Source organism: Helianthus annuus, chromosome 16 (genome assembly GCF_002127325.2).
Source record: "Helianthus annuus cultivar XRQ/B chromosome 16, HanXRQr2.0-SUNRISE, whole genome shotgun sequence".
In the NCBI taxonomy this organism is placed as follows: domain Eukaryota; kingdom Viridiplantae; phylum Streptophyta; class Magnoliopsida; order Asterales; family Asteraceae; genus Helianthus; species Helianthus annuus.
Window position 1 is genome coordinate 65,578,116 of NC_035448.2, and position 19,239 is coordinate 65,597,354.

Consider the following 19,239-nt stretch of genomic DNA (forward strand, 5'->3'; position numbering starts at 1 on the left):
GTAATGTGTTCATATGCTGGATGAGCATATGCAACAGTAATGCAATGTGAAACAATGTACTACGTATGCACACAATGGGCGTACGTAGCATGAAATGTATTGTAGAGTACAACGGTTCAAAATGTAGTGTGATGTGTTCATATGCTGGATGCGCATATGCAACAGTAATGCAACGTGCAACAATGTACTAAGTATGCACACAATGGGCATACATAGCATGTAATGTAAAACAATGTACTAAGTACGCACACAATGGGCATACATAGCATGTGATGTAAAACGATGTACTAAGTACGCACACAATGGGCATACATAGCATGAAAATGTAATGTAAAGTGTTGTGCTAAGTATGCACACGATGGACATACATAGCATAAACACAATGAAATCATGTACTATATATGTACTATTGAACATAGCAAGTATATGATGTGAAAACAGGAAAGCATGAAAGTAACAGATAGGCACATGTGTTTCACCCCAAAACAGTTTAGAAAACAGTAAAAGAGGGGTTCAATGTACTCACCTGAGATTGCTTTGAGTTCCTTGTATAATAACCAGATAATGCTAAAGATCACGGAATATCAACGGCACCTAATAGGTAGCTTATGTTAATATACCGGACCAAATCGGAAGGATCGGACAGTACGCGGGTTCGAAAACCAAACGAGTATGGAGACTCGTGTAATATGGTTTAACAAAGCCTACATACTAAAATGAAACTTAACCTAAGTGCTTACGGTCCATCACGACCTGTTTAGGTAGCTTATGCCACCTTATGCGTCGTTCGCGTAGAACGCGTCTGGAACGCCTAACATCGTGACCACAAGGTATAACCTCGGAAGGTTATAGCTCTGGTCACCTAATGTGTTTGGTCACGTCCTAATGACCGGATGCTTACATAAATTTTTGGATGTCCGGATGTATTCAGAACGTAAGTTATGCGCGAAAGTGCAAACTTATGCACTTTTTGACACTTTTAGTCCCTGAATGATCCAAAAGTTTGTTTTAGCATACCAAACCCCTCAAAGCCTATTTCTAAGCTGTGTAAAGGATATTTATGGTATGTTTAACTTATGGACATGTTCCGGAATGTCCGCTACAGTTCAAATTGGCATACTTTCGCAGTTTGTCAAGTTTAGTCCCTGTAAGCGAATTAACTTGTTTTTGCTATACCAAAGCCTTCAAAACTCATTTCTAAGTTATGTAAAGGTTATTTAAGGTACGTTGAGTATATGTTGATGTTCCGGAGTATTTGTCGCATTAAACTGAGTACGTTTACGCACCAGTTTGCGTATAATGCTCTAGAAAGAAATGTAGAGTTTGAAATTAAACAATAATTGATATGTGCAAAGCATACACATATTTATACAAGATCCCAAGTATGAAATACAATATTTCATCGGCTTGGTATTTGTTTGATGGTCGCGGTGACACAGGTGTCACAGTCTCCCCTACTTTAGGAAATTTCGTCCGGAAATTTATTCGTAGGAGTCTATTTGTGAATTTGCCAAATAACCACCAATGATATGTAATGCAATATCTTGTCATTTCCTTAACGGTCATTCTTCCGAAACGAAAATGAACAGACGGGTCATTTTCGATGGTTGCTTCATCAGAATTGGAAATGAAGGATTACACAACGGATATTCATTTCCTCAACGGAAAATCTTCAGACACGAAATGAACAAACGGGGTCATCTTCAACGGTTGCTTCCTCAGAGTTGGAAATGAAGTATTACACAACGGATATTCATTTCCTCAACGGATAATCTTCAGAAACGAAAATGAACAAACGGGGTCATCTTCAACGGTTGCTTCCTCAGAGTTGGAAATGAAGTATTACACAACGGATATTCATTTCCTCAACGGATAATCTTCAGAAACGAAAATGAACTAACGGAGTCATCTTCAACGGTTGCTTCCTCAGAGTTGGAAATGAAGGATTACACAACAGATATTCATTTCCTCAACGGATAAATCTTCAGAAACGAAAATGAGCTAACGGAGTCATCTTCAACGGTTGCTTCCTCAGAGTTGGAAATGAAGGATTACACAACGGCTATTCATTTCCTCAACGGAGAATCTTCAGAAACGAAAATGAACAAACGGGGTCATCTTCAACGGGTATTCTTCAGATTTGGAAATGAAGGATAAACGGATATTCATTTCCTCAACGGATAAATCTTCAGAACGAAAATGAACAAACGGGGTCATTTTCCTCGACGGGTATTCTTCAGATTTGGAAATGAAGGATAAACGGATATTCATTTCCTCAACGGATATTCTTCAGAAGCGAAAAATGAATAGCTAGTTCATTTTTCCTCAACGGATGCTTCATCAGAATTGGAAATGAATAGGGTTAACTCTAGACACATGACAGAACTTGCTGTGATTTCTGTGCACTAAATTCCATAATTATGTATGCATCCATAATTACGTAATCCTTGCACAGTCCGCACAGTTTGTTTTGTAATGTTTTGGGGAAGGATATCAAACTTGTGACGAGGGTGACTAGACTTTCATCGGTTCCTTTTAATTAGATCGATAGGGGATCCTCTTGGTTAGGCCACCAAGGAGTCCTTTCAGCTATATCATCACATGATATCCCTAACCAGATTTTTGGATGAATCTGTTTAGCTAGACCACTCAAGGGGTCTAATTATGAAGTAGTACTTTATAATCCGAGGGACTTAACTATAACATAGAAGTCCATTGAGGATTTTAAGTAATACCTTTGGGCATCCTACTATGAATCTCTTGTACACGGATATGTAAGATTCTACGAAGATTTGGATAACATAATTTGGATCACACCACAATACATAAGGAAACACATAAGCACATGGTCACATAATTGTTTAATTTGATCATAATTTGTTATTAACTTGTTATCGATTGAATACGGATATGGAAACCTGTCGACGGATCTCAATGTTCACTGGAATCTATCTGAGAAGATAGAAAGATCTCCCAAAATTCGATTTTTGATTACAAGGAATCACCACATTCGAATGAAGGTATACAACAATTAAAGACTTACGGGAAATTCCTAGGTACCCTATTAAGGATTTATAGTGGTACCTTGGGTATTCGTCTTGTGTTGTAACCTGCGCCTTGTACTTCGTTTCCTTAGAATAAACGGGTACTTAGGAATTCCGTGGAAGACGCAAGCGATTATAGAATGGGAGAATTTTGGGGGTAGTTTGTTCTTCAAGGAATACGGTTCCTTGATTGTCGGTATTGCAAGGGATATGTCGTTTATACATGCAACCATAGAAATACATTGCAATGTAAATGAAAGATTTATTTATAAACAACGATATCAACTGTTCCTTGGATCTTGACAACAAAAGAAACTTAATACATAAGACATGATTATTTCTAAACGATGTTGTCTTCTAGTCAGTCGGGTGATCATCCTTGTGCTGGATTTGCATTAGCAAGCTTTGGGCAATTTCTTCGGAAATGACCCATCTCGCCACAGTTGAAACAAGAACCTGGTAGGAAACGACCTTGAGCGTGATTGTTGCCAGCTTGGTTTGGTGCAGCTGCAGCTGGGCAGATTCTTGTTGTATGGCCTATGAGTCCACAAGTTTGGCATTTGCGGCACTGTACATTAGCGTGATGATGGAGGCTACATTGGTGGCACAAGGGTGCAGTTCCATTGTATGGTTTTCTAGCAGGGGGTTGAGCTGGTTGGTTGGGGACGACTTGACCATTGTGAGCGACCACGACGAAGTTCTGAAAAGCCTTTCGCTTCCTTGACTTCTCAGGAGATTCAGTCTGTTCATCCATGGTCTTTGATTCCTCGATTGGGTTCGATTCCCCGGCCGATTTCTTGTCACCTTCTCGAAAAAGTTTATGCTTTCTGATCTGCGATTCAGTCAAGGTTGCAGATAGCTCAATGGCCTGACGGAGTGTGGTAGGGTTGCTACCAGTGATAATGTCTTGTACCGAGTCAGGCAGGCCGTCGATGTACCTTTCGATAGCCTTGTCGAGTGGGGCGACCATAGTCGGGCAAAGTAGACTCAACTCCTCAAACCTATCAGTATATGCCCTGTGTTCACCACTATCTTGTTTCAAATCATCAAACTCCTTCTCCAACGCTCGTTGTTCATGACGAGGACAAAACTCTCTCATCATAAGTGCTCTCAGTTCAGCCCATGTTTGTGCTAGAGCAACATCTGCACCACGGTCTCTCATTACCCCGTTCCACCATGTAAGAGCCCTCTTCTGAAACACACTCGAAGAAAACTCGACCTTGCGATTTTCCGGACACTGCACGTGGCGAAAGGTATTCTCGATGCTCTCGAACCATTGGAGAAGCCCAGTTGCTCCCTCAGAACCACTAAACTTGAGTGGTTTAGCCGAGTTAAAGTTCTTGAAATTGCATGTACCATTGTTGTTGTTGTTGGCTTGGTTCCATTGAGCAAAGAGATTTGGGAATTGAGCAGCCATCTACTGCGCAATAATTTCTGCCAGCTCGGCAGTTGCTATCTGGTGTTCGCGTCGAGGAGGCATTCTAAAAGAGGAAAACATGAAAGGAAACAAATAAAATGGTATTGGGTAAGAATAGGATGTTACAATCACTGACCATAATCACGGTTGATGGTCACTTGTTTGAATCATGAAGCAAACAAACAACACCAGGGCTGAATCAAAGCAAATAGATCCTCATAGTGTATCGCGAAGACATGCTCGCCTATAAGTGGACACTCACCCCAAGAGTTCCCAGGTAAGAGTGACTGGTCCGATTATGCGGATTTGTACGAACACTCTAACCTTAGACAGAAAACCCAGGGTACAGGCATTCACCCTTCCAGTTCGCACGTGTTCACACTATTTAGGACCCAAAACTTTGACGGGAGTTTTGAAAATTCAAAGGGGTTCAAAACCTTATAACAAAGGGTTCAAAACCTTACAATAGAGGGTTCAAAACCTAGAAATAAATCATCCTAGAACAGATGATTAGCTTTCAAGGCGGTTTTGAAATTTATGTTCTTGTTGTGGTCGTCGCCTAAGGGTAGGTGACGGTATTGTTTTGTGACTAAACGCAAGTAAACTCGCGTTAGGTTCCTAGGAAGGTTATAGACTAGGTCAAAGCATTACTAATAACCTAATTCCCTATAACCATTGGCTTTGATACCATCTTTTCTGTCACACCCCGACCATGTAGAACATACAAAACGTGGCGGAAACGTCGGGGAGTGTTGTAACAGAATCAATTGTTTCAAATCCATGGCGAATGAAGTTTCGTTTTATAAATCAAACATGAAGGTTTACATTGTCTAAACAAGAATCAAAGTGTACATATCATAAATTAACTAGTTCTTGTCTCGTTTTAAGTCACTAAGGCACAGGTCCGCCTAAGTATGTCTTGATAAGTCCTATGCATCATCTCCTGAAAACACATGTGAAAATAGGTACGTCAGCATAAAAATGCCTGTGAGATACATTGGTTTTGTGAAAACGGAATTCATGACTTGAGTTTGAGAAAAATGTTTAGTCATGAACCTCGTATTTTGCTTTGTCTTGTAAATCATTTGAAAAACGGTAAGATCAAATGATATGTATAAATAAGAGAACAATGCATGGTTAATTGAATAACCATGTAAAAAGAGTTTGTATAAGATTTGTTGTTTGTAAATCAATGTCTTGTGAAAAGCGTGTTATTTGTATAAAATGTTCTATGTTTCAAATTGAAATGATTCAAATAACGCTACGATATGTAATATCATACAAACACTTATATATAGGAAGTACCAGCGGCGTATCCACCATGCTTGTATCATATTACACATGCCTCGTTACTTAAATCACTTACTCAAACCAAACCATCAAGATGAAATGTCTAACAACGGTAGAAATGTTCATGTATAGTCAAATGTCTATTGTCAAATGTAATCCATGTCAACGGATACAACTGGTTTACACGGTTCAATGTTTACAGACGGTTCATGAAATTGAAGGGTTAAGACGGTTCACATAGTCAAATGGTTACAACGGTTCAAAATGTAGTGTAATGTGTTCATATGCTGGATGAGCATATGCAACAGTAATGCAATGTGAAACAATGTACTACGTATGCACACAATGGGCGTACGTAGCATGAAATGTATTGTAGAGTACAACGGTTCAAAATGTAGTGTGATGTGTTCATATGCTGGATGAGCATATGCAACAGTAATGCAACGTGCAACAATGTACTAAGTATGCACACAATGGGCATACATAGCATGTAATGTAAAACAATGTACTAAGTACGCACACAATGGGCATACATAGCATGTGATGTAAAACGATGTACTAAGTACGCACACAATGGGCATACATAGCATGGAAATGTAATGTAAAGTGTTGTGCTAAGTATGCACACGATGGACATACATAGCATAAACACAATGAAATCATGTACTATATATGTACTATTGAACATAGCAAGTATATGATGTGAAAACAGGAAAGCATGAAAGTAACAGATAGGCACATGTGTTTCACCCCAAAACAGTTTAGAAAACAGTAAAAGAGGGGTTCAATGTACTAACCTGAGATTGCTTTGAGTTCCTTGTATAATAACCAGATAATGCTAAAGATCACGGAATATCAACGGCACCTAATAGGTAGCTTATGTTAATATACCGGACCAAATCGGAAGGATCGGACAGTACGCGGGTTCGAAAACCAAACGAGTATGGAGACTCGTGTAATATGGTTTAACAAAGCCTACATACTAAAATGAAACTTAACCTAAGTGCTTACGGTCCATCACGACCTGTTTAGGTAGCTTATGCCACCTTATGCGTCGTTCGCGTAGAACGCGTCTGGAACGCCTAACATCGTGACCACAAGGTATAACATCGGAAGGTTATAGCTCTGGTCACCTAATGTGTTTGGTCAGGTCCTAATGACCGACAAAATGGGTCGGGTTCGAAAGCATAGGCGATGGTTTAGATCGCTTACCTTACGACCCTATATAAGCACTAAACTAAAAGTGACGAGCTAAGCATGTTAGAACATGCTTAACTAAGTTTGAAAACAGGTTTGACATCAAAACAAACGGCTTTGATGCCCACGAGTAGTTTGGTTACAAAATATGCAAGAATGCACATTTTGGCCGAAACTACGACTCGTCACTGAGCCTAGATAACGTGGTGATCAGTAGGTATGGTCACTATGGACCATAACCATCGTGATCACGCTCACGTTATGAAGTTCCATGAACTTCGCATCGACCATAAGCTGGTCAATGCAGAAAGTCAACAAAATGTTGACTTTTGGACTCGAAAAGCGAATAAAAGAGCGAAAGAAGACTTACGGAGGGTCCCCGAGTGCAAATCAAGATCAAACAGCTCAGGTATGAAACAATGGTTTCAACTTAGAGCTTTAGGATCTGATTTTGTGATTTTTACACTAAAGGGGGGGGGGGTATTTATAGGAAAAGTGGAACCGTTAGGATCGTTTTATCGAATATCGAGCCTTGATCACGTGCGTACATGTGTCCAGTGGATAAGTTCAGTGAACTTGACTCTTGGCTCTTCATTGGGTGAAAAGGCATTGCCCCTTGATCGAACGAAAGGCCAGATTCTGCATTAAATGCGAAATCTTTCTGTCAGACATCCCCACGCGGCCCGCCTAAATATTTAGGCAAAACTCACGCGGGCCGCCTGGCCCTCTCTGATCTGCACCACTTGCAGAATTTACACTTTTGGTCCCTGTTGCGTGTTTAAGCTATTTCCAGCCCTTCTAAGACCTGTAAAGCCATCTTTAAGGCCCTAAAATGATGCCTAAACATTGGGGACATGAAACATGCCCAAAAATATGTCGGATGTCGGTTCGTTTGGCCGTACGATCGCGATGTTCGCTTAATTACGACGAAATGCGCATAAGCGTGAAAGACGATCCAAATGACGCGACGAATGGATTTTTCTCATGCCAAACACTAAGGCATAATATAAGGATGCTTACATAAATTTTTGGATGTCCGGATGTATTCAGAACGTAAGTTATGCGCGAAAGTGCAAACTTATGCACTTTTTGACACTTTTAGTCCCTGAATGATCCAAAAGTTTGTTTTAGCATACCAAACCCCTCAAAGCCTATTTCTAAGCTGTGTAAAGGATATTTATGGTATGTTTAACTTATGGACATGTTCCGGAATGTCCGCTACAGTTCAAATTGGCATACTTTCGCAGTTTGTCAAATTTAGTCCCTGTAAGCGAATTAACTTGTTTTTGCTATACCAAAGCCTTCAAAACTCATTTCTAAGTTATGTAAAGGTTATTTAAGGTACGTTGAGTATATGTTGATGTTCCGGAGTATTTTTCGCATTAAACTGAGTACGTTTACGCACCAGTTTGCGTATAATGCTCTAGAAAGAAATGTAGAGTTTGAAATTGAACAATAATTGATATGTGCAAAACATACACATATTTATACAAGATCCCAAGTATGAAATACAATATTTCATCGGCTTGGTATTTGTTTGATGGTCGCGGTGACACAGGTGTCACACTGTTGAACATGCTGATAAAGCCAGCATCAGGCAGACACTGCCTCTAAGGGCCTGTATGAGCCAGACATATTTTACTACACCCATAGTGAGTGTAGGGATACAAGGGTTGTAGAACTGCGTCTCTAGGAATAAGATATAATGATTGGATGTGCCTAAAACGTACTCTAAGCACAAAACACAGCAATTTAATTAACATATCAGCTTCTGGCTAACTAGTAAAGTGCCAAAACATGAGGAAATATTCCTGACACTTTGAAAAATAAGTTGTGTCACTAAAAATATTATTAACGACACTTTAAAGCTTATTTAAGCACTTTAACGGATTTCTATCCAACCGAACAACCGGACTATACCCGGAACATGAAAATATTGACAATAACATTATTTATCTCTTTCTGAGCCAGTTAGGGTCCCTGAATACCCTAACACCCACATTAAAGCTCATCACACCACTAACCGAGTTAATCTCTAAACTAACTTAGTTTAACCTAACTACAACTTAACTTCTAGTTGAAATCAAACTAGTACCCCCCCCCCCTTGGTCCGAATTCGGTCCCCTTGGGGGACACCCTTGTCCTTTGCTTGATTAAAATAATGGTAGTGCTTAATATCTTGAAGACACCATAACCATTGGATAATTATCTTTAACATTGTCTATAAGTATCATGTCTAAACACAAGAGATCATAACACACCATTCATCACAACCAAAACTCTCTCCCTTGCTCCCCATAGCTCACGGCCGAACCCCCCTCTCCCCATCCATCCATTTTCGGCTTCCATCTTCCACATTCCAAGGTTATACAAGTCTTACGGGTCACGCATAAGGAGTCTTGGAGCTAACGGAAGGCGAAGGACCTCGTTATCTTGCTTTTATCCACCACTTCTTCGCATAGATTCTTCCCTAGCCCCGAGCTAGAGGTATAACACTTAAAACTCATACTCGAACTAATCTAGGTGGTTAATAAGATTTGTAACGGTTAAAAGTCGGAAACTTGCATTTTGAGACATTAAAGTCTACTAAAAACATGAATCTTGTTGGATAAAGGCATAATGGTTGTGTAAAAGTTGTAGTACTTGAAAGTTGTGATTATTTAGGCCCGATCTACGTTGTGGTAGCTCGGATCACCATTTAACCCGGTTTGGTTAAGATCATGGATCTTGACATAAGCTTGTTTTGAATGGTACAAGGGTTAAAAGGTGAAACTCTACCACACGAGAAACATGAACTTGTGTAAAAGTATTTTTACTTGTAAAATAGTGTTTAAAACTAGCGGATCTACGTATCTGCAAGTGGTATTTTCAAAGGACCAAGTGTCGAGAAAATCATGTTTTCTAAAAGTCGGATAACACACTAACAAGCATGATTTTTACAAACCACAAGTGTATAAACACTTGTGAAATGAGGAGTTTCGACAAAAAAACGATCTTTGTAAAAGATGACGGGAAGATGTAAAGATGGATTTATTCTAAAAACGAGGTTTTTACGAGATTAAACTATTTTATACAAAGATCCACAAAATATAACGGGATCTACACTATAGTTTTCGGAAAAACTACAAGTTCATGTGATCATGCGATTTACATACTTGTCGACTAGTTTGATGTGTCAGAAATTGTTTGGTTGAATCAAGAAGTTGTTGAAATGATTTTGTAAAAGAAAATGATACGCTTGAAAGCGTGGCCACCTCCAGTTACAGGGGAAACTCTGGCGAAATTTTTCTAAAAACATAACACTTAGAATTATTTACAAGTGTTAGAATTATTTTTGAAATGTTTTCAAAATATATGTCGCCACGACTTTATTTACAAATATTCGGAGGTGGGATTTTCACAAAACTAAACGTGATAAATATATATTTGGTAAATATAATTTTTCACAACACTGTTTATGATTATTTTGTGAAAATACACAAATATTATTTTTAGAGTAAAAATAATATTTACAAACGTTGACGAATCCAAAATAATACGAACGCTTTCACGATAAACATATAAGTTACAACGGTAATTATTATTACCACACGATTACTAAAACGTATCTTACGCATTATACGGAAAAGATTATGAACGTATATTTTATCAACGTATTATTTTTGGGAAAGAATTATGTGAAATGGAAATATAATATTTTTGAGAAAAATATTTATATTTGGAATTAGAAATGAAAATATATTAAGTGAGACTTAATATTATAAATTGAACGCACATGTATTAAATCCCCCATCCTTGGGAAGGAGATTAACTACCAAGTACATGCAAAATATAAACACGAAATAATTGTCTAACTATTTCCCAAAAACCTAAACTATAAAGCTAAGGCACGGCCATCCGTCTAATAGAATTAGTACATGTAGGTCGTCGCACAGCTGACATTCGGAGTACTTGGTAGAGACGCACTGACTGTGAGTTCATGTCCCCCTTTTCTCTTAACTGTTTTCAGTTTTCTAAACTGCGGGGGTGAAATACATGTTACTATTTACGAGTACTTTATACATGGTATGGTTAGCGTAAGGAGGGTTACTACTTAGATCATGTGAGTGGGTAGGCGCAACTTGAGGCCATCAATCCTCATTGTAGGACCGAGGGACAGTAGCGGTAGATCTATCTGGGTGTAGCGAGCCCAGCCCCAGGCCCAGCATAACGGACCTCGGGGTGACTTTGTGCCCAACGCATAAATCCGCTAGGTTTGAGTCTTCCTACTTGCACTTCACACATATCAATGGCCTTGCAAACCATTGGTGATCTCTTTTTCCTTATTTGCTACATACCAGGATTTTTGATAAATACAAAGGTTTATTTACTCACTTACACATGAACTCGCTCAACATTATTGTTGATTTTTCAACTTACATGTATTTCAGGGAAGTAAAAGATCTGGCACGGTATGGCGCGTTTTCCCGCTGCACTAGTTTCCAAGGTCATCCGGGGTTTAGGGAATGTGACTCTTTCCTGGACAAGTCATAGTCCTTAAACTGTGTTTATGATATGTTTGAGTTTGTATTGTCTGTTGAACAAGATTATGGTTGTTAGGGTGTTTCCCGCTAAAACAATGTTATGGTATTTTCGGTTTTAAACTTAATGGATGATCTTGCATATTTTTAAATTCATATAGCTTTGTTATGATTAAGCTATGGTATTAAGAAGTCACACCAAATTAACCACGCTTCCGCAAAGCCAGGGTGTGACAAAAGTTGTGTCAATTTTATTTAAGTGACAAACTTGAGGGGCTAAAGTAGGGCAAAATGAAAGTTGAAATTATTAAAAAAAAATATACCCACATATACACACACAATCGTGTGTTCTGGAAGGAGATCGAGCTCCATGGGAGCCAAAACCCTAACAAGACTAAATCACCAAATTGAAGGGTTAATTATGGATCAAATTCAAGAAGGAATATGGATAAATGATCACCTTCACAAGGGGATCATAAGGTATGTCTTAAAAGTTATATTGGTGATTATGAACGAAGTGGGTTATGTTGTAAATCATGAATTGGTATGAAATTGAGTATGAGGATATGTTAGAATCATCATATAGAACATGGGTTATGCATGATGAAAATGATGCAAAGTGTGTTTGATGTTTATGCATGAATGATTCATATTGATTAGAAGGAGGAATTTGATGAATCATGAATAAGATTAGAAGGATATGCATGATCTAGTTGTACACTATGCTTAGGAGGTAGTACACACAACAAAAGTATGATGAAATTATGAAGAACGTAAGATTAGATCACTTGTAAGTGATTAACAAAGTAGTTATGAAGTGGGTTTTGATGATATGATAGAAGTAATGATATGCTTATGTTAATGATGTTTGAAAATCATATATGTGTATGTGTGTTTAAAGAAATTGGATAAGAAATGATGGATTAGCATGTTTTAAGGTTAAATGATAAACATAATATAAGATCTGTGTGATAAAAAAGGATTTGAAGAATGATGAATAAGCTAACTATCTTGAGAATGATATATGATATTTGATGCTTAATAAGCGACATGGAAGCTTGGGAAGGAAGCGGGTCAAACGGGATTAATGCGCACGGGAAGCATATTCGGATGCTAGGTAAGTGAAACTTACACCCCCTTTTGTAGAATATCTATTCATCGTATCGATTAAGAGCATGATAAGCTAATATATGAAGAATGATGTTTCGACAAGATTGATTCGGGTCGGAACATGTGACCATGTCAAGAAACTAAGTTTGAGGGTTGAAAAGGGGTAAAAAGGGTATTACGGTAACTTTGACTATGAGTTAACGAAGAAATAAGTTACTAGGGAGGAATAATGAATAATTACAACCCCATAAGGATGAAATTGTCTTTTAAGACCAATTCGGTCAATGGTGAAGATATCACCATTTGGCGATATCGACTAATGGTTGTTTTGTTAAGTACTATGTATTCACAGGATGAATGGCGAAAGGATTTGCATTGCTATTAACTAGCAATTGAGTGGATAAGCATTAAAACGGGTCATAGCTTGACCCGAGCCAGGTAAGTGTGATTAGAATCATGGTTAAGTCGTAGAGATTGGTTAAAAAATGGATAGTGTCCGTTGCAAAGGATGAAACAAAGTTGACCAAAACGCCCTCGATGGGTATATCGAGCAAACGATCTTTAAAATTGTTTAGAAATACGTTGTTTGATTTAGTGAAATGTCTTAGACAAGTGTGAAAGTGAGAAGTATGGTTTATTGTCAGTCATAGACCTTAAAATTTGCAAATACCCTTAACGGGTCAAAATAAGCTCTTGAGCGAAAACAGGTTAAGAGGGTGCAAGACATCCAAGAATTTAATCCTCTATGATAAACAACGTTGAAATTATAAGGTTCATGAGTAATCCAGGTCAAATAATCAAATTATTTTGATAAATGCCTGAACGGGTCAAAACTTAGTAAAAAGGTAATAAGTCGATAGCTTAAAAGTTCAGAATTTTGTTAATCCGGATGTTGGATGTTAACTCCATGTGATGGGAAATTTAATTACGAACGCGTAGGAAAAAGAATCGCGCAAAACGGACATCTAGATCAAAAGTTATGAAGCTTTGAAGTTAAAATTTTGATAAAAAATGGAGCTGGGCAAATGCAGCAATAAATAAAGGAACTTGCTATCAAAAAAGGGGCTAGGTGGGGCGTCTAGCCCCCCCTGAATCCCAAAATTGTTTGTTTGCTCCGTTTTGTCGTGGGAACTCGTTTAAACGTGTTTTAAGTTGCTTATGACTAATTTAACTTAACTTTTTATGAGCATACATGTATGCACATATGTAGATAGGTATGTATGTATGTATGTATGTAATTGATTATGTATGATCGTACGCGGGTATGTATGTACGTAAGTAGGTATGTAAGTATGTATATATGTATGTATGTATGTATGTATGTATGTATGTATGTATGTATGTATGTATGTATGTATGTATGTATGTATGTATGTATGTATGTATGTATGTATGTATGTATGTATGTATGTATGTATGTAATTGATTATGTATGATCGTACGCGGGTATGTATGTACGTAAGTAGGTATGTAAGTATGTATGTATGTATGTATGTAATTGATTATGTATGATCGTACGCGGGTATGTATGTACGTAAGTAGGTATGTAAGTATGTATGTATGTATGTAGTTGATTATGTATGATCGTACGCGGGTATTTATGTACGTAAGTAGGTATGTAAGTATGCATGTATGTATGTATGTAATTGATTATGTATGATCGTACGCGGGTATGTATGTACGTAAGTAGGTATGTAAGTATGCATGTATGTATGTATGTACGCAAGGTTTCAGTATGCTTGAATATTGATATTATTATTAATGTACCTTGTGAATGAAGTGTAACACAGGTACGATAAGAAAGTCTCACCACAGGTTGTATAATCAGATGGAAGGCTGGAATGTAAAGAGAATAACGAATTGAAAAGTAAACAAGAATGTATCTTGTATGTTACAATGTGTACTAATGTTATGAATTTTGTGGTGAGCGCAGGTAGTACGAGTCACGAAGGATCATCAAAGTGTCGAGATCGAAGACCGAGTCACAAATGAGATTGTACGGGAACGTTGATGCCTATATTGTAGTAAACATAAGCTATGTTTTTACTTAGTAAATAAGTCGATTGATGGATTTATGTGAAAGAGTTATGTTAAAGTTAAATTTTAAATAAGTCAAGGTATTCATAATGAAAGAAATTTTATGGCACGAATTTCCGCTGCGACTCTTTGTGAAATACGTATTAGGGTCTTACAACATAGCTTAGAAATAGGCTTTGAGGGGTTTGGTATGCGAAAATAAACTTTTTGATCAAACAGGGACTAAAAGCGTCAAAAAGTGCATAAATTTGCATTTTCACGCATATTACGTTCTGAACATATACGGACATCCAAAAATTTTTGTAATCATTAAAATATTTTATTTTAGTGATTGGATTGCAAAAATACCATTCATCGCGTAATTTGGATCGTTTTTCGCGTCCGTTCGTGTTTCGTCGTAATTAACCGAACATTGTGACCGTATGACCAAATGAACCGACATCCGAGATGTTTTCAAGCATATTTCATGCCTCCTATACTTTGAGATCATTATTGAGCCTTGAAAATGGCTTAACGAGGCTTAAACGTGTCTAAAATGAGCTTTTATGCATGCAGGGGCATGTTTTGCCAACATTTGAAAGTTCTGTACAGGGAGTCTAGGCAGGGCGCGTAGCCTGAAGGCTCTGCCTTCGCGGCCCGCGACAGCTGGTGCTGGGCAGAAATATGTTTTCTCAATCAGTAGCTGAATTCTAGGTTTTTGGACATGGTTTTCTCATACATTGAGCTAGTTTTGGACTCCCATAGTATTCTAATTCAGTGGGTAACACATGGAGGGCCAAGATTGAAGCTCAAAACCCGAGAAACGATCCTAACAGTTGTCGAAAATCTATAAGTACCCATGATTTCTCATTACAACTTGCACAATCTGAGTTTTCTTCATCTTCTGCACAATAGGAGCTATCCCTTCTGGTTGAAGGCTCCTTTCTTCTTGTTTTCTTGTTCTATCTTCAAGCATTGGACCTCTTGGAAGCTTCTTTCATGCTTTTTATGCATTTTAAGCATGAAAGTCAAACAGTGTTTGACTTTCTGTGTCGACCAGAATGCTTAACTAGTCTTTGGTCAACACAAAGTTCGTTCGAACTTTGCAACGTGAGTGTAATCACGATGGTTATAGTCCCTTGTGACTATACCTACTGATTACCACGTCGATTAGTCGAAGTGACGAGTCAAAGTTTCGGTCAAAATTCGTATTTTGCAACGAAGCTATTTTCGGGTATCAAAACACTTTGTTTTGATATCAAACCTATTTTCTGACTTAGTTAAACATGGTTTAACATGTTTAACTCGTCACTTTTGGTCTAGTGCTTGTATAGGGTCGTAAGTCAAGTGGTCTTGACAACCGCTTAGACTTTCGAACCCGACCCGTTTGGTCAATCATTAGGATCCGACCAAGCATGTATTGTGACCATAGTTGTATAGGGAATAATCTTCCGAGGTTATACCTTATGGTCACTGAGTTTAATTAGTTGTATGATAGGTAGTTTATATGCCTTAGGTAAATGACCAAAATGCCCTTTTCATGCATAATTGGTATTTAAGTATATGTAACTTAACTTTTGTCACTTAAACTGATGATGCAACATATTTTAACATGCTTAGGCATATAATACTTGTCATAGGACTAGTTAGGCATCTCGAACGTGCTTTTGTGCGAACGACGCGTTAAAGTAGCATAAGCTACCTTAATGGGTCGTAACGGGTCAAAAGCACTTAGGATAGGTTCCGATTTAGAATATAGGCTTTGTTAAACCATATCACATGAGTTCCAATACTCATTTGGTTTACGAGACCTCATTTTACCCGATCTTCCGATTTAGGTGTCGATTATTTAACCTAGCGATTCGATTACTAGGTGCTACTTGAATTCCTTGGTTTACTCGAGCTTTGCTAGTTCATTTAATCAAGGATACTTTGCACTTCGATGTGAGTACATAGTTCCCCTCTTTTACTGTTTTCAATTGTTTTGGGGTGATTCATATGTGCCAAATGATTTCGAGTTTTCTAAAACGAATGCTATGGTTTATATTGAACACAACGATTTCAATTATATGAACTATTGAACCACTGGAACTATGTGAACTATTGAACCACTAAAACTATTGATCTATATGAACTATTGAACCACTGGAACTATTTGAACCATTGGAACTATTTGATCTATGTGAACTACTTGAACTATTTGAACCGTTGGAACTATTTGATCTATGTGAATTACTTGAACTATCTGAACGATTGGAACTATTTGAACTATTGAAAGATTGGGTTATGGTAAGTGATTAGGTAACAGGGGCGGGTGTAATGTGATAAAAGCATGGTGGATGCGCCGTTGGTACTTCCTATATATAAGTGCTTTTAACACATTACATGTCGTTGCGTTATCTAGATCACTTGGACGAATATTTTCAAAACGAAGTTACACTACAAGGTTTTCCTAACGATATAAACCATACGAATTTTATTACAAGAACGATTTACAACTTGGTTAACAAAGACAAATGTTTCCAGTTAAGATTCATGGCTACAATGGTTTTGGTTTATACATATATCAACTTGTAAAAGTTGATAGAAACATACTGCAATATCAAACTCTTTTGTTTTCAAGGTACACACTCGACAACTCCCGTAGTTGGATGAGGTATTGCAATATAAACTTAAAGCCACGAATCTAACATACTCACAAAACCTATGTACTCGCTGGCATTTTTATGCTGACGTATTTTCACATATGTTTCAGGTACCATAGTTTGATAATGTTTGACGATGATTATGATGCATGCTCACATAGTAATTAACGAAGCCTTAGTGACTCAATAACAATGAAAGACAATTAGTTAATGTTATGCTTTTGATTACAATACAATACAATGTAATGAACTTACTTCAATAAAACGAAACTTCAATCCATGTGTTGTGAAACAATGATTCTGTTACAACACGCCTCGACGTTTCCGCCGCGGTTTGTTGTTTTAACGTGGTCGGGGTGTGACAAGAGACTAGTTCATCAACTGTTTATTTCTTGATCCGGGAATTGTGACAACCCTCACAATTGCAGGTATCCGTACAATTAATTAATAATTAATTTATGCTTAATGACTATGCTTGATTACAATTGTGATTAAACTGCTTCCTGTTTTCTGATACATACATATGCATCACATTTCATACTGTCACTTTATTATTTACACACAAACATTAGTGACAAACTTGATGCACAAAGCACAGTTAGCACAGTGAGCAGATAACCCATAAACATGCTGACAATGCCAGCACCTAGACAGACAATATTCTTGAGGCCAATATGAGCCAAAGATAGAGTACTACACTAGTAGGGAGTGTAGGGAGGTGAGGACCATAAAACTGCGTCACTAGGTGATAGTTATAGTGCCCGGAAGTGCCTAAAACATACTTTAAGTGCAGAATTCTGCACTAAATAAACAAAATTCAGCATTTAACAATGCTAGTAAAGTGCAAAAACTTGACAAAGTAGTCCTAGATATTTTCCAAAGTGTTGGGAATTTAATGTGTCACTAAAAATAATATAAAAGGCACCTTAAAGACTACTTTAGCACTTTAACGGATCAACATCCAACCGAACAACCGGACTTTACACGGAACATAAAAATATTGCCAAATACATTGTTTTTACTTTTCTGAGCTAGTTAGGGTCCCCGAACACCCTAACACACCTTATATTATATAACACACACTAATACACTAACTTAACACTTGAAACTTAACTAAATAAGTAACTAGATCAATTGCATCCCAACCCCATACCCCCCCCCCACTCGACGGTTACATGAGGGTGGGACACCCTCACATTTCTTTTGATTATTTAATTGCAAATGTTGGAGGTTTAGGAGCATTCTACATGTTGGATAAAAGATAAGTTGGATTATAAATAAGCACCATGGGTTTAACACTTCTCTCATCAAACTCAACATCAAACAAACACTTCTCTTCTTCTCTCCTTCCTTACTTTCGGCCGCCACCACCATCCACATAACACCACCGTCAAGCTTTCCTCCAAGCAATCTACATACATACAAAGGTGCAAGAGGCCCTACAAGTAAGCTTGGTGCACTCGGAAGCTCAAGGACCGCTCTTGTTTTCTTTTATCCACCACTTTTACGCCTTGAAACTCCCCTAGCCTTGTGCTAGTAGTAAGTGCTTTAAATCTTCATCTTGTTGTTATTTTTGGTGGTTAATAGTTGAAAGAATGATAAGATATTAAGAAACTCTAAAGAACTTAAACAAGTCTTGAACATAAAGAATGAAGAATGGATAAAAGAATGAAGAAGTGTTATAATGATGATAGAATCATGTTGTTCTTGTTTTGTTATGATTATTGAATGTTATTTGTTAGTAAAAATGAGATGATCCATCACATGGACTTGCTAGATCATGTTTAGAGACATGAACTAGCAAGATGTGAAGGTTAAAGATGTTGTGGATGATGAAATCATCCACACATTAACTTTGAACTTGAATAAATAAGTGATTTCTTGGAAAAATGAGTTGTAAACTTGTAGATCTAAAGATCTATGAGTGGTTTTTCGAAAGAACCAAGTGAAAAATATTAGTTTTGTTAAAACTTGGATCTTGTATGAACTAAACACATTTT